Raw genomic sequence first — 14,195 nt, 5'->3', positions numbered from 1 at the left:
GACACTGGCGTCATACCGTCTAAGACGTACTCAAGACTGTAGAAGTCTTTTGCCTTGATAAATGTATCGGTTAAGGATCCTTCCCGTGTAGAATTCAGAGATTTCTGGAGCATGAAGTTGTAAAATAATTTGGAAAGTTCTTTTCTCGGGAGCCTTGCAGACATGACCTCCGGATTGGACCATAACTCTGTGACTCCAAGGGTCGTACACATGTCCCTTATGTACTTTAGCCATGGGATTTTGGCCACGTGGATTAATCTGAGAAGGTCTTGCAATTCACTTCTATAGTGTACTAGATTCTGGCTGCTCCACAAGCGCCTCCAGTAAGTCAAGGGTTTAAGGGCCAGTTCCTCCATAATTGGTCGTAATGCCAAGTCCATTCTGAGTGGGAGAAGAGGAGTTCTCGGTGGAAGAGCAGTCAGTTGCCTAATACAATTGTTTTCTGCAACTTGTATGGTCTGTAGCGGTGTGTGTCCCTATAACTCGGCTCCTTAAGTAATACCCCCCCGGGCTTGGGCTTTATAAATGTGTATGGCAGGTGCCAATGGGCGAAGAGGTGATTTTTTGGCGATTCTAGTAATGGCTCCAGCCCTCTGAATTAATTTTGTGGTTGCTTTTGTTTTGTGAGGCAACCAGGTCAGGTTCTGGTTGAGGGTTATGCCGAGATATTCAATTTCATAAACTCTTTCTAGGATTGTAGATCCCAGGCGGGGATTTGGGCAGCTTTTGGGTTTATGATTAAGAATCATGAATTTAGTCTTGGAGGGGTTTATTTCTAATCCCTTTTCATTGCAGAACCCCAAGAACCCCCTCAAGACTCTCTGTAGCCCCATTGGTGTTTTTGACAGCAGCAGGGTATCGTCCGCGAACATAATCGCTGGTACCCTGCTACTGTTCAATTGAGGCGCATCAATATTGGGGATCCTGCTCAAATGCTCTATCACCCCATTCGTGAATAGGCAGAACAGGGTTGGCGCCAACACGCAGCCCTGCCTTACCCCTCTTCGGACAGGGAACCTATCTGTCAGCCTACCGCCCTTTCCATATCTTACTCGGGCGTAATTGTCTGTGTGTAGCCTGATTAGGATCTGTAGGATATCTCCAGGGACACCCAGATCAGCCAGCACCGCCCACAGTTTAGCCCTAGGGACCAAGTCAAAGGCGGCGCGGAGGTCCACGAAGACCGCATACAGTGACCCACCTTCTAGATGTACCGTCTTCCAGTACAAAATGTTCAATCTAAGTATTTGATCGACTGTTGAAACTCCTTTTCTAAACCCCGCCTGGAGAGGGCTCAGGATGTCGGTCTCCTCCATCCAGCTTTGCAGCCTATCAAGAATTAATCTACCGAACAGCTTCTGGGACACATCAATGAGGCTGATTGGGCAATAGTTGGCGGGGAGCAGGGGCGACCCCTTTTTAAATATTGGGACCACCTCCGCTCCCAGCCAAGTATCCGGTATTTTCATCCCCCCCAGCACTGCATTGAATAAGACCATGAGGTAGGGTGCCCAAATCCCAGGTTCCTGCCTGAAGAGGTCGCCTGGCACCCCATCCAAGCCTGGCGCCTTTCCAGAGGAAAGCCCTGCTATCGCCACCCTAATGTCTTTTATGGTGAAGGGGTCATAGGAGTATGTGTCAAGAATAGTAGGTAATGTTGGTTCTGACTCCTCATTCTCGGGGGAATACAGCTGCTGGAAATGTTCTTGCCAGACGTTTGCTGCAATGTTGGGCTCAATTGCCGTGGGAAGATCCCCGCTTCCATGATTAATTATTCTCCAGAATCTACGGGAGTCTCTTTTGGCTAGGGACTCCGATAGATTCTCCCAGTGCTGTACATCCCACTCTATTTTAGCATTGGCTATAAGTGTTTTGTAAGCCCTCCTTTTAGAGCGGATCTCTTCCCTTGGGCCTCCTTCTTTTATGGTGGATAGGAGGTCTCATTTGGCCAGTCGACAAGTACTATTGAACCAAGAGTTTCTGGTAGGTCCCTGAGTTCTAGGTCGTCTGGTACTAAAGAGATCAGCTTCAAGGTTCCTGATTAGGTGTTCGTGTACTTGTGCTAGATCTTTGCTAGTATCTTTTAGGGAGTCTAGGTTCCATAGGTCAAAAGCCTCCTCAAGGATAGGGATAATTCCAGCATAAAGGGAGGCTAGCTTCTCTTCACTAGAGGCAAGCTTTTCCCATCTTATCCTCCTCCTGTTGTCCAGGAGGTGTCCCTCTCTCAATTTTTGCTCACTTGACACATTCACCTCCAAGCAGGGGATGGCGTATTCTAATTCTAAAGCGTTATGGTCGCTATCCTGCCTTGATGTTATTTTGAAATCCACTACCCTTTTCCATACATGCATCTGTACCAGGAAGTAATCTAATCTGGATTCCCTCCCTAGTTTGTTAAATGTACATTTGCTCGGGATGTCAGACCTAGTTCGGCCGTTACAAGCTCTCAGACCGTAGGTGAGATTTAGTGTATTTATTTGAACGGCCAATGGTGTCCATGCTCTAGGAGGGGGTGCTTCTGTCGGAGGAACCTGCCAACTTGAATCCTCCTCTAGGGAGGGTCCATCAAGTAATCCAGGCAATGGTTCAAAATGTGAATTAAAGTCCCCCCCTATTAGGTATGATATATCCCCTGGGATGGTTTCTAGGAGGCGAGACAATGCCTCTATAGTTTTAGAGGTAGTAGCTATTGGGACTGGTCTGGAGTAAATATTTATAACTAATAATTTAAAGGGACCCGGCCATTCAAGTAGGACGGCCAATATATCTTCCGAGTCTACTATATATCGTGAAGCTAAGCAGCCTAAGTCGGAAGCCACCCAGGTTGCCAAGCCTCCAGATGGTCGGCCTCTCCCACCCCAGGTAGCTGGAATTGAGAATGTCTGGAAACCCCTGGAGGAGGTCTCGTCCCTAGCCCAAGTCTCTTGCAAGAGACAGACGCTTTTTGGATGTATTAGCTCGGCCCATAGGTCCGAGTCTATTTTATTGGCTAGACCTGCCACATTCCAGGAAAGCAAATTTAATGTTTGTGGGATAGTCTGCGTGCGAGATTGATTGACCGTTTGACTTGTGTGGGCTGTGCGAGAAACCATATCTTTATGCCCTTCAGCCATAGATGGACCCTCCAGAATAGTTCCCCTTTCTTTTCTCTGTTGGGGTGGGTCTAGATTCCTAGTAGTAGATATCACCTCCCTAGAGTTAGAGGTGTCAAAGTTGCCTTCATCACACCCTAGTGTTTGTCCGTGTACACCTTCTTCGGAGGCCAGATGTCAGTCCCCCATTTCAAGGCAGTCATATCGGTTAGACAATGGTAGAAATGGTGGCTGGCAGAATCTTGGAGGCCAAGGCACTTCTCTATCAAATCCACCCATTCCCATTCCTCTTCTCTTTACAGTCTCCCACCCCTGAAAGTTATTGTATATAGTCGGATGATCAGGGGGTCTTCGCATTTGGTTAAAGAGGGGTCTCGTCCTTCCCTGATTGTCCTCCCAATTTCCCTGTGAGTTCTGATGGTATCCTCTTCTCTGGTCATTGGTTACATGTTCATTTGCTGGATAGAAGAACGAAAGAGGGACTGGGTGAATGGTATTCCCCTCATCCTCCAAAAAGGAACTGCAAATAAATGAGACTGTTCCTGGCTCTTTGAAGCTCACCAGTATGCAGTCACCACTGATTGTTTTGGGTCTCTTGCCTACCCACGAGACTCTTCTTACCATGCGAATATCGCTGGTCCTACCTCTGGGAAGAGGTCTATGGGTTGAAAGCCAGTTGATTACTTTATTTTTTAATGACTCCCCTGTCTCATTTGTATCCGATTTTAGTTCGGGAGCCCCGACTAGAATGACGGTATATGGGGCTACCTCAGGCGGGAGATTAACAGTAACTGTTCTTTGTGGTTTTGCCACTAAGTTATTAAGGTCTTGGGCATTTTGGTTGATGATCGGGGGGGGGTTTAGAAAGACTTTTGTGTTGTGTATGGAACTGCGTGTTATCGGTGACTGAAGCTGATTGTTGTTGTGCAGTAGGAGGTTGCTTATTAGAGACACCTGCAGAAATCACTGGCGTAGGTGATTTAACTTTTGGGTTTGATGGTTGATTGCTATGTGAATTGGTGTTTTTAGCACCCAGTGAAGTTGTTACAGCCTTGGTGTTTTTTACAAGTTTTGGAGGGTCCGGGTTCTTTTTGTGTTTTGGATCAGTGTTAGAAAGTATGGGGCCAGGAGCCCCAGGTTTCCAACCGTCCATAATCTGTAATGCGGTTTTCTCAATTTTAATTAACCTCGCTTCCATTTTAATCAGGCGGGCTTCTAGGGGGCTTAAGATTGACCTAAAGAGTTTCCCTATGTCTGCTAATGTTATATCCTCTTCAGCTAACTCAAGATTGTGTTCAGTGGTGGGAGGTGGCAGATCAGTGAGAGTGTCACTAGATGGTTGCTGGGGAGAGTCAATCGATATCACGGGTGAAGTTCTATCCGGAGTAGTAGGGTCTGTACTGGGTGTATTGTGTGTTGGCCCTTCCTTCGCTTTTTTCCCCTTCTTTTCCTTATTACCCTGTTTACCTCTTTTCCTTCTTTGTATGGCACCCTCCCTTAAACCCCGATCTGGATTTAATGGCCCTGCCACATTTGGGGTGTCAGTAGTTAAGGGGGGTTCTTCCCTCGATGGAATAGGGCTTTGGGTGGTTAAATCAGTATCTTCTCCCATGTTTGTTATATTTGGTGGTTGAGTAATTTGTGTCAATGGCAGTGAGAGAAGGCTCATGTCCTCAAGATCACTTAGAATTCCGTCAGAGAGGTCTATGCTAGTGGTTTGCTGGGCCCCTCCACAGGCACCAAGCTGTGAGCTATCTATATTCCGCCTCTCCTCAGGAGTTTTTGCCATTGCTATGGGACCCATCGATGACCTCCTAACCCACTCTATTTCTTGCGAAATGCGTCTTTCTAGCAGAGTGATGTCATCTATCAAGAGGGATCCTGCCTTCAAGAAATAGTTATCAATTTTACCTTGAGTAGGGGCAATTGTCGTGGGACCATTAACTGCCGAATTGGCTTTTCTCCTCGTCTCCATTTTATTCATAGTGAGCAATATAACTAGAGGGCGCTGGGAGAGGCCAGATAATCTAATAGAAGCGAAAAGGGGAAATGGAGATGTTCCTGCTATAAGTGGGATGGCCCAGCCCAGTCTCTAACGTTCTCGAACGGCCTCAAACGGCCCGCTCTTTGCCCGGTCTTCGCCCCATTCTGTGTCCCGTGCGCGTCCCGCGTGCGCGTCACTGGTAGACCTTAATATACGAGGCGTCTCCAAAGGGGGCGGGAAGAGGACCAGCTGCGGCCGATCAGAGGCGCTGGGCAGTCTGGTCCTCGCAGTCCCGCCTCTTGACCCTCAGTAGTTCCGGCAGGCAAAGTCTCCCCGTATCCTCAGGGGTCAGGCCGGCAAGGTTGTGAATCCGACGAGCGGCACCCGCGGAGCGGGTGTCGCGAGAAGTAGCGCTGGAGCCCAAGAAGAAACACCGCAAGGAAAAGACCACCAGCCGGTAAGAGGCTCCCACTGCCCTCAGGAGCACACGGTCTTTGAAGAGGAGGGGGCGGGAAGAGGACCACCTGCGGCCGATCAGCGGCGCTGGGCAGTCTGGTCCTCGCAGTCCCGCCTCTTGACCCTCAGTAGTTCCGGCAGGCAAAGTCTCCCCGTATCCTCAGGGGTCAGGCCGGCAAGGTTGTGAATCCGACGAGCGGCACCCGCGGAGCGGGTGTCGCGAGAAGTAGCGCTGGAGCCCAAGAAGAAACACCGCAAGGAAAAGACCACCAGCCGGTAAGAGGCTCCCACTGCCCTCAGGAGCACACGGTCTTTGAAGAGGAGGGGGCGGGAAGAGGACCAGCTGCGGCCGATCAGCGGCGCTGGGCAGTCTGGTCCTCGCAGTCCCGGCTCTTGACCCTCAGTAGTTCCGGCAGGCAAAGTCTCCCCGTATCCTCAGGGGTCAGGCCGGCAAGGTTGTGAATCCGACGAGCGGCACCCGCGGAGCGGGTGTCGCGAGAAGTAGCGCTGGAGCCCAAGAAGAAACACCGCAAGGAAAAGACCACCAGCCGGTAAGAGGCTCCCACTGCCCTCAGGAGCACACGGTCTTTGAAGAGGAGGGGGCGGGAAGAGGACCAGCTGCGGCCGATCAGCGGCGCTGGGCAGTCTGGTCCTCGCAGTCCCGCCTCTTGACCCTCAGTAGTTCCGGCAGGCAAAGTCTCCCCGTATCCTCAGGGGTCAGGCCGGCAAGGTTGTGAATCCGACGAGCGGCACCCGCGGAGCGGGTGTCGCGAGAAGTAGCGCTGGAGCCCAAGAAGAAACACCGCAAGGAAAAGACCACCAGCCGGTAAGAGGCTCCCACTGCCCTCAGGAGCACACGGTCTTTGAAGAGGAGGGGGCGGGAAGAGGACCAGCTGCGGCCGATCAGCGGCGCTGGGCAGTCTGGTCCTCGCAGTCCCGCCTCTTGACCCTCAGTAGTTCCGGCAGGCAAAGTCTCCCCGTATCCTCAGGGGTCAGGCCGGCAAGGTTGTGAATCCGACGAGCGGCACCCGCGGAGCGGGTGTCGCGAGAAGTAGCGCTGGAGCCCAAGAAGAAACACCGCAAGGAAAAGACCACCAGCCGGTAAGAGGCTCCCCATATCTAATAATCTATCTCTGTCAAATATCCTAGACCCTCATTTAGAGTTTGATGCCAAACTGGCAGTTCCATATGGGCGAATTGGAACACACGGAGCCCAGGGTCAAGTGAATAGCTACTCCGCTGACATTCTGCCAACCCCAAAGCAAGGCTGAACTTTGACTGTCGTGTCTTGATTTATCATTTGAATAGACGCCCTTTGTGAAATGTTTACTTGTTTGAGAATCTGGACTCTTTAGTGGCGACACGTGAGGATTCGCCAGAAATAGGATAGCGCCACAAGAAATGGGGGTCGGGTTTATAACGTCTGCTGTGAATCAAGTTAAAACTTTTTCACTAAAATAACTCACTTTCTAGACTAACATCGGGATTACCAGAGCGAGGCAGCCGAGGGCTCAAGGCCAATAGTGTGGCCGCCTGAGAAGGGAATTGGGCCAGACAGCAGCCTGTTTGGCGAGCCCGGGGTCAGGCCTCGTTGTCCCTTTGATGACGTGTAGGGGGGCCAGGCCAGGCCGCGGCCGCTCCACTCCCCTCCCCGCCCTCCCAGGGAAAGCCTCTGCGCTTTGCTTGACTACGTGGCGGCTGGAAGGGAGGGACGAGGGGGCGCGGCACCGGCAATAGCAACGCCGGGAGAACAGCTGAGCTGAAAGGGCATCTCTGTTAGGGAAACTCGCCAAGTGCCTTCCGAATAACCAACCTCTTCTGAACTGACAAGGCTGGGCACCGATGCCCACAGGCCGCACGTAGACCCTGGCCCAAAGGATTAGTGCTTACTTGCTGGAGGGAGACGTGCAGGGCTGAGACACGCAGCGAGGCGTCCCGAACTGCTATACCTTCTCCTGGAATGAGTCATGACGTAACTTGCTGATGCCAGCTTGACTTGATGGACAGCTTCTTCGCTGCTTTGGAGCCACGGTTAGTATATGTGACTCTGGTGCTGCACTGTCCCTGCGCTGATAGGTGTCTGTGTGTTGCTGCTGGTTGTACAGTTGGCATGCACGTAGTGTTATTTATTTTCCTCAAACTTATATTTTGAAATAAAACTGACGTGTGGATCACACACCCATATGGACTCAAGTCACGCGTTTGGTAAACTCTGTACTCGGAGAAGAACTTTTTATACGCCCCTGGGCATTTATTAACTTGTGAACGTGGAAGGCTATTGCAATGTAGGCTGTTGGACACTCGGTGGCGCTGCTGCGCTATGTTTACTATTGGTGATTGTTAGCGAAGAAGAGAATGATCTGCTCCCTTCTCTTCCCTGGATGGTCCCTTTAAATTGTCAGACACGGTATTTATTACAATTAATGACCGTGAAGAGGGACCGAGAGTCCCCCGTGACACTAGAGAAACGGCCTCGAGTGGGTCGTGTTGCCTCTCCCCTCCCACAACAATGGCACATTGCATTCTGTGTAATCTATATAGTTTATGCCAGCGGTTCATACATAACCCGTGTCGCTGAGACCCCTGGCTGGCCACGATGCCTACTCAGGGGATCCGCAGAAAACAATGATATAATAATAGCACATTATTATATTTTAGGTAAATAAAAAGATAATTGTAACATTGAGCATTTGAAAATCCTCTGTGACTGAAGAAATTTGAAATTGACTGCTAAAATTAAATTGGTAATCTTAGCTCGATTGATTGGAGTAGCACAGGTACAGTAAACTGAAGCTAGTTCACATGCATGGTAGCTTATTGCCTGCATTAAGAGTCAAAAAGGAAAAGTGATAAGCTTGAGTCAAGTATATTTCATTGTCTTTTAGAAATAAAAAACATCTGAGAAGCTCTAAGCGTCCTGTTCAATATTTTTTTTAAAATGTGTTTATATTTTATAATAATTTTTTAATATATTTTTTGTGTGTGAAATAAATAACATATTTCAGGACTTGGGTATTTGCTAGATGTACACTTGTTGTGTGTATTGTTTTGTAAAAATTTGCTTAGGCTGGGGTCCCCAGTTTCTATTAGTGATTCAGTAGTGGCTCACGTAAGTCAAAAGGTCAAGACGCACTTATTTATGCCATGTCCATGTCATTTTTTAAATGTCTATTTCTTAAAAGAAAATATATTTGCCCGAAACCAGTATAGAAGGGGTTAAATATTTGCAGCAAGGTGAACTCACATTGTAGAGGTTTCAAGTCAAGTTGGATGGACTGTGGTAATAAACATGAATGAGACCTCTGCACTCCAGTTATAGCTTTGTGAATGTGTTTTGGTAGTTTCTATAAATAACATAAATAATCTATTCATTCCACAGCAATGAAAATAAATGTTGACCCCCTTAACACACGTTATGCAGAGCAACTGTATTAATAAATGTACATTCACACATTTATCTCTACAGAACAAATGTCAAATTCACATATATTACCATAGCACAGCAAAATTGGCCTAAAAATACTTTTTACTACCTTGATGTTTTCGTGTAAAAGCTACTTTATATGGGAAACAACTTTCCTAATAGTTCCATGACTCTTCAATGTAATTTTACCTTGTAACTGTAATGTGACCCCTTGTATTCTCATTTGTGTTGAATACATTTTGTTAAATGAAATACAAATGAAAATGTGCCATGACTCAAACCATATACGCAGATGCCCCATTGGCATTGTTGAGGGAGATGAGGACCATCACAACTCACTCAAGGCTGCTTCGCCTGTGAGTCATGACTCCTCCCCACACAACAATTGTGATATTACACTCGGCATCTATTCATTTGTACTATACATTACAGGGTGGCAGTCACCACTGTGTAGTTATGGTTCAGCCACACTTTCCATTGAAATGCCCCTTTTCGATGTGACTATTTCTTTGCCCCCCAACACCCCCAACGGATCTGCACAAAATGTGGCCCTCACCTAACGTGGTCAAAGTCTCATTTTGTGCACTTCTGTGCAGGGTAACACAATTAAGAGGTGGGTCAAATAAGATGTGTTTTCTAATCTTAACACCTGTAGGAAATTTTGCTCTCACTAAACAGATTTACAGCAGACTTGCATAAACTTACTCAGAAAGTGTGTGTTTGTTTGTTTGGTCTAAATCCGTTTGGTAGTTCTTGAGATATTAAAAAGGGGCAGAGTGGGGTTTACACTTTTGCATATGTTGTCAGTTCAAAAGCCGTTTGTTTATTTACTCATAACTTGGGCTGTGTTTGATGATTTTGCATAAAATCTGGACTTTTGGTATTTTCAAATTCATACAGCTCCACTAAGGATAGCAGTTGGAAAAGGGGGAGGGAGAAAACATTGTTCATTTGCTGATAAGTTTGGCACTATGTGATGAATCTACACAAATTGTGGCAAAAGCTTTAAAGGATTTGTTTTCTATTGGTATGCCAGGATTTGTGCCAATGTCATGAAGATCCTGATGGGGGAGGGGCAAAGTTAAAGAGGGCAGTAGAAAATATATATGATATACTAATAACTTTGAACATCTCTGGTGGAAATGCACTAAATCTGGCAGAGATTTAGCCTGTTTAGATTTACCTTGGTATTTTCAATTTCATGCAGATCCATAAAAGAAAGCCCAGTTAAAACGTAGATGCAAAAATATCTTCATTCGTTAATAACATTGGCACTATGGTACAAATCGGCACATATTTAGCAGATATATTTGATGATTGGTTTGCTAATGGTATATCAACTTTTGTGCCTATATCACATGTGTAGCAGATCTGTCAGAGGAGGAAAAAGGATAAACAGGGGCAATAAAAGTTACATTCACCAACATATTAGCATTTTTGATGAGTTTGCGTGAAGTCTAGCAGCTAGTTAATTAGGACCAGTGCAAGGCTAGGCAGGCCCTATGACCATCTCCCGCTGTGCACCACAGAAGTGGGCTGGGCTCAGAGCTTAGCTAAAACTCATGTACAGTGCAGAATGGGTTCAAGTGAGGCAAATGCAGCACATCATAAAGATCATGAAATTCACTAAAGAAACCACAGTTGAAGATCAGTTATGGTCAGTGAACACAAGTTAAGAAAAGCGCCGAAATTCCAAGTTATGGGGTACAATGCACATGATAACTCATGCCCCACCCATCACGCCTAATATACAGCTTAGCCGGTGTCATGTAATGAAAAAAGTCCGTCAACAAAAAGCTAAACATGGTGTGGGCATGGGTTATGGTGTGCAGTTGGCATTACATACCATAAACGGTGAGTTTCAGGGCTTTTTTCACTTTTGTGTTCACTGAGCCATAACTAGTTTCTAATTGTGTTTTTTATCAATATATATAAATATATATATATATATATATATATACACAAAAAAGGTTAATGTAACGTTATAGTGGGGTGAATATATCAGTGATAAAATTAACATTTTGAACTAAAAGACAGAAATTCACCAGTTATAGTGAGCAGAGCTAACTGTAACTCGTGCTTCAACCATGCACTGTTTGACCTCATTTATTACATGACTCGTGACATGTTCTCTGACATCAGTTATGATATCACTGATGACATCTCAAATGCTGTGCGTGGTGGGGGGTGGCCACAGAACAGTATGTTTTTTAAAAGGCAAGGGTCCATGTGCTGCCCTCTCTGAGCCTTATTGGGCCCTGGGGACCCTATCACCCAGGGCAGTTTTTTAAAATAAAGGGGAGCGGGCCGTGTGCCCTAACTTCCAGAGCCTTATTAGGTCCTTGGGACACTATATTCCAGGGCCTTTCTATTTTATTAAAGGGGAGAGGGGCCATGTGGCCCCAGTCCCCAAGCATTACTAAAATTAATGGGGAGGGAGGGCTATGCGGGCCACCTTCCCAAGCCTTATTAGTTCCTGGGGACCCCATCCCCCGGGCCACTACTTAATTTAAACTGGAGAGGGTCCGCATGGCCCACCTCCCCGAGCCTTCTTAGGCTCTTGGGACTCCACCCACAGGGCCTTTTTTTGGCACTACTCCAGATCTTTGTTAGGCCCTCGAGACCCCATCCCCAAGGGCCATTACTAATATTAAAGGGGAGGTGGAGAGCATGGCCCTTATCTCCAAGCCTTGTCAGGCCTTAGGGACGCCATCCTACAGGGCCATCACTGAAATTAAAGGGGAGGGTGCCATGTGGCCCCTCTTCCCAGGCCTTGTAAGGCCCTGGGACCTCATCCCCTAGTAAGAGGGGGGGGCACGTTGCCCCCCCCCTCCCTGAGCTTTGTTAGACCCTGGGGATCCATCCATCAGGGCCACTCATTTAAATAAAGGGGAGGGGACTGTGCGGCCCCCTTCCAGAGCCAAAATCAGTCCCGGGACCCCATGCCCGGAGGCCCATATAATTGAAAGGTGGGTTCCCTGGTCCCCACCCAGGGCACCCATATTATATTCCTTCATGACCGCCGGGGCATGCAGCAGGAGCCGGCCTTTATTTATTTTTTATTTTTTATTTATAAAGATTTATATAGCACAAACTTGATCCCGAAAGATATCAGAGCGCTTTACAATTTGAGGCAAAGGTAACAAATCAGAACATTAGTCCATCCCATGGGTGCAGCATGTTTCAATGGAAAATGGGCTATCTGTAAACGACAATGCACTACCACATTATGCTTTGGTAATATATTTATGAAAAGTGAGTTTTTAAGCAGGAATTGGGAATTATTACTGCTCCTGCCCAGATGACGATGCTATTATGAATTAAGAGGCACGCCAGGAATCATGTGTACCCTATAACTGTAAGAAAAAGGCGGCTCCACAAGACATAACATTTGCCTAGGCTCACACAATGAGACCCGTTCACGGGTCCGGTACATTACAGTTAGGTCGAGTAGATTACTAAAGTTACTAGTCCTGCACGTCTAGTAACATTTTTATGATTTCGAGCCCTGGTGTGTGTATATATAAAGAATGATACGGCTGGATTGGCCAAAAGTAACAAATGGAAAATTCTATTTTTGAAACTCCGGCAGACAGCTACATGGCAAAGTGATGCCTGGAAGAGATCGAGACTGCATGATCTATGTTCTCACCACCTCTCCTCAAAGATAAAGAACTTGTCAGGGATTGGAAGTAGCTAGATTTCACAACGTTGTACAGCATTCCACTTTTGCATTGAGCATACATTCATGTGTACAGCAGTTTAAGCAGGGGTTTGGGTTTCTGTTAGTGACACGTGGTGGCAGATCTGTGAAAGACTGCATGGTCAATAGAGGCTGGATTAACTCCAGGTGTTGCGCATGAAATTTACAGAGAATTTCAGGCAGTTAACTCCGGGTAGAAAGGGAGTCAATATTCAGACTAAAGTAGTCGGAGTGAAATTGGAAGAGAAGGATTTAGTATTTCATTGAGCTACAGGATCAAGACACCTGAAGGGGGTAGTGGATATTAGGGCTTCTAAGACTAAATCAATGTCAAAGGGCCAATAACTTCAAACAGGTGGTAAACGGCGACACAGACCACTCAAAAGGGACGCAATTCAACTGCAGTTCAAAGGATGGTAAAGGTTCAGGTGTGGAAACAGTTGCAACAGATACAAAAGGAAGCGGTTCAGGCCAACTTTTCAGTTGTAAGTGTAAGTGTAGATCGCCGTCTGTAATGGACTAATTGCTCCCTAGCAGCTACTAATGCTGCTCCCTCCAGGCAGGAGCAATATTTTGCTCTGTTTCCCTGCCCTGAAACAGATCATAAGTCCTCTCCCAGTTGGTAGGAACATTTTTATAGTTCCCACTCGCTGGGTACGGACTTGGTGTTTGCTCCCACTTGGCGGGAGTTTTGAAAATTCTCCCACCAAGCGAGAGCAAACACAGGTTTCCCTGCCCATGCCTGTGCGGGCAGAGTAACTGCTATGTCCCAGGGGTGGGCTACCCAGAACATAGTATGTGAGCCGACCCTAAGGGATGGGGTCCCTGGGGCCTTTAATGGCTCGGAGAGGTGAGGCACGCATTCCCTCTCCATTTTAAGTAATTTTGGCCTTTAAAAGCCCGAGCAGAGGGGCTGGGTGGCCCGCCTCTCACAATGGAAGCATTTTGTTCATGCGAGTAGGGTCCCGGGACCTCCGGAGGATCAGGGGGGGTCTGCACTGCACCCCCCCCAACCGTCCCCCCCCCATTTACACTAATTTGAGCAACAGGGGTGTGCTCCCTGGGGCCTCTGAAGGCTTGGGGAGGGGGCTGTGCAGCCCCTCCCTCTTATGAATACAGCCCCGGGGGGTGGGTTTGCCAAGGCATAAACTTAGTGATCATGGCCCAGGCCACCATTTTGTTTTGGGTTTTTTCCGATCTTGCAGGAGTCCAGCAGGATTACTGCAGTGTTTGCCAATTTTTTTTTCTTCTCTCTTTTTGGCCCCAGGAGGGTCCTTCTGGGTCCCTCATGGCACATTAAAAAGTGCGGAGCAGGTGGGGTACTGTGATGGCAGGAGGAATGTTGCGGGACACTTGGCAGCCTCATAAATAACTTTTCAATGTGCCAGCAGAAACAGCCCCCACTTGGGGAATATTTGGAACTACCAGTCTCAGCAGGCAATGGTTCGCTCACCTGAGCGTGTTGTCAATGAATTTAAATAAAAGGTGGGATTATAGTTGTTTGTTTCCTGTTTTGTGCACAGAGGAGGGTCCATG

The 14,195-nt window shown here is 47.4% G+C and overlaps 1 protein-coding gene across 1 annotated transcript in view; it reads left to right on the top strand.

Annotated features, from left to right (window-relative positions):
• Positions 1–7,197: 7,197 nt before the first annotated feature.
• Positions 7,198–14,195, top strand: part of FAM114A1 (family with sequence similarity 114 member A1) — a 271,172-nt gene continuing 264,174 nt past the window's right edge. The window contains exon 1 of the mRNA XM_078678335.1: positions 7,198–7,563. The gene's annotated coding sequence lies outside the window, so the exon portion shown is untranslated. The remainder of the gene's footprint in view (positions 7,564–14,195) is intronic.

The sequence above is a fragment of the Lissotriton helveticus genome, chromosome 2_2, assembly GCF_964261635.1.
Source record: "Lissotriton helveticus chromosome 2_2, aLisHel1.1, whole genome shotgun sequence".
Lineage (NCBI taxonomy): Eukaryota > Metazoa > Chordata > Amphibia > Caudata > Salamandridae > Lissotriton > Lissotriton helveticus.
Note: the sequence above shows the minus strand (reverse complement) of the source record. Positions and strands in the feature narration are given on the sequence as shown.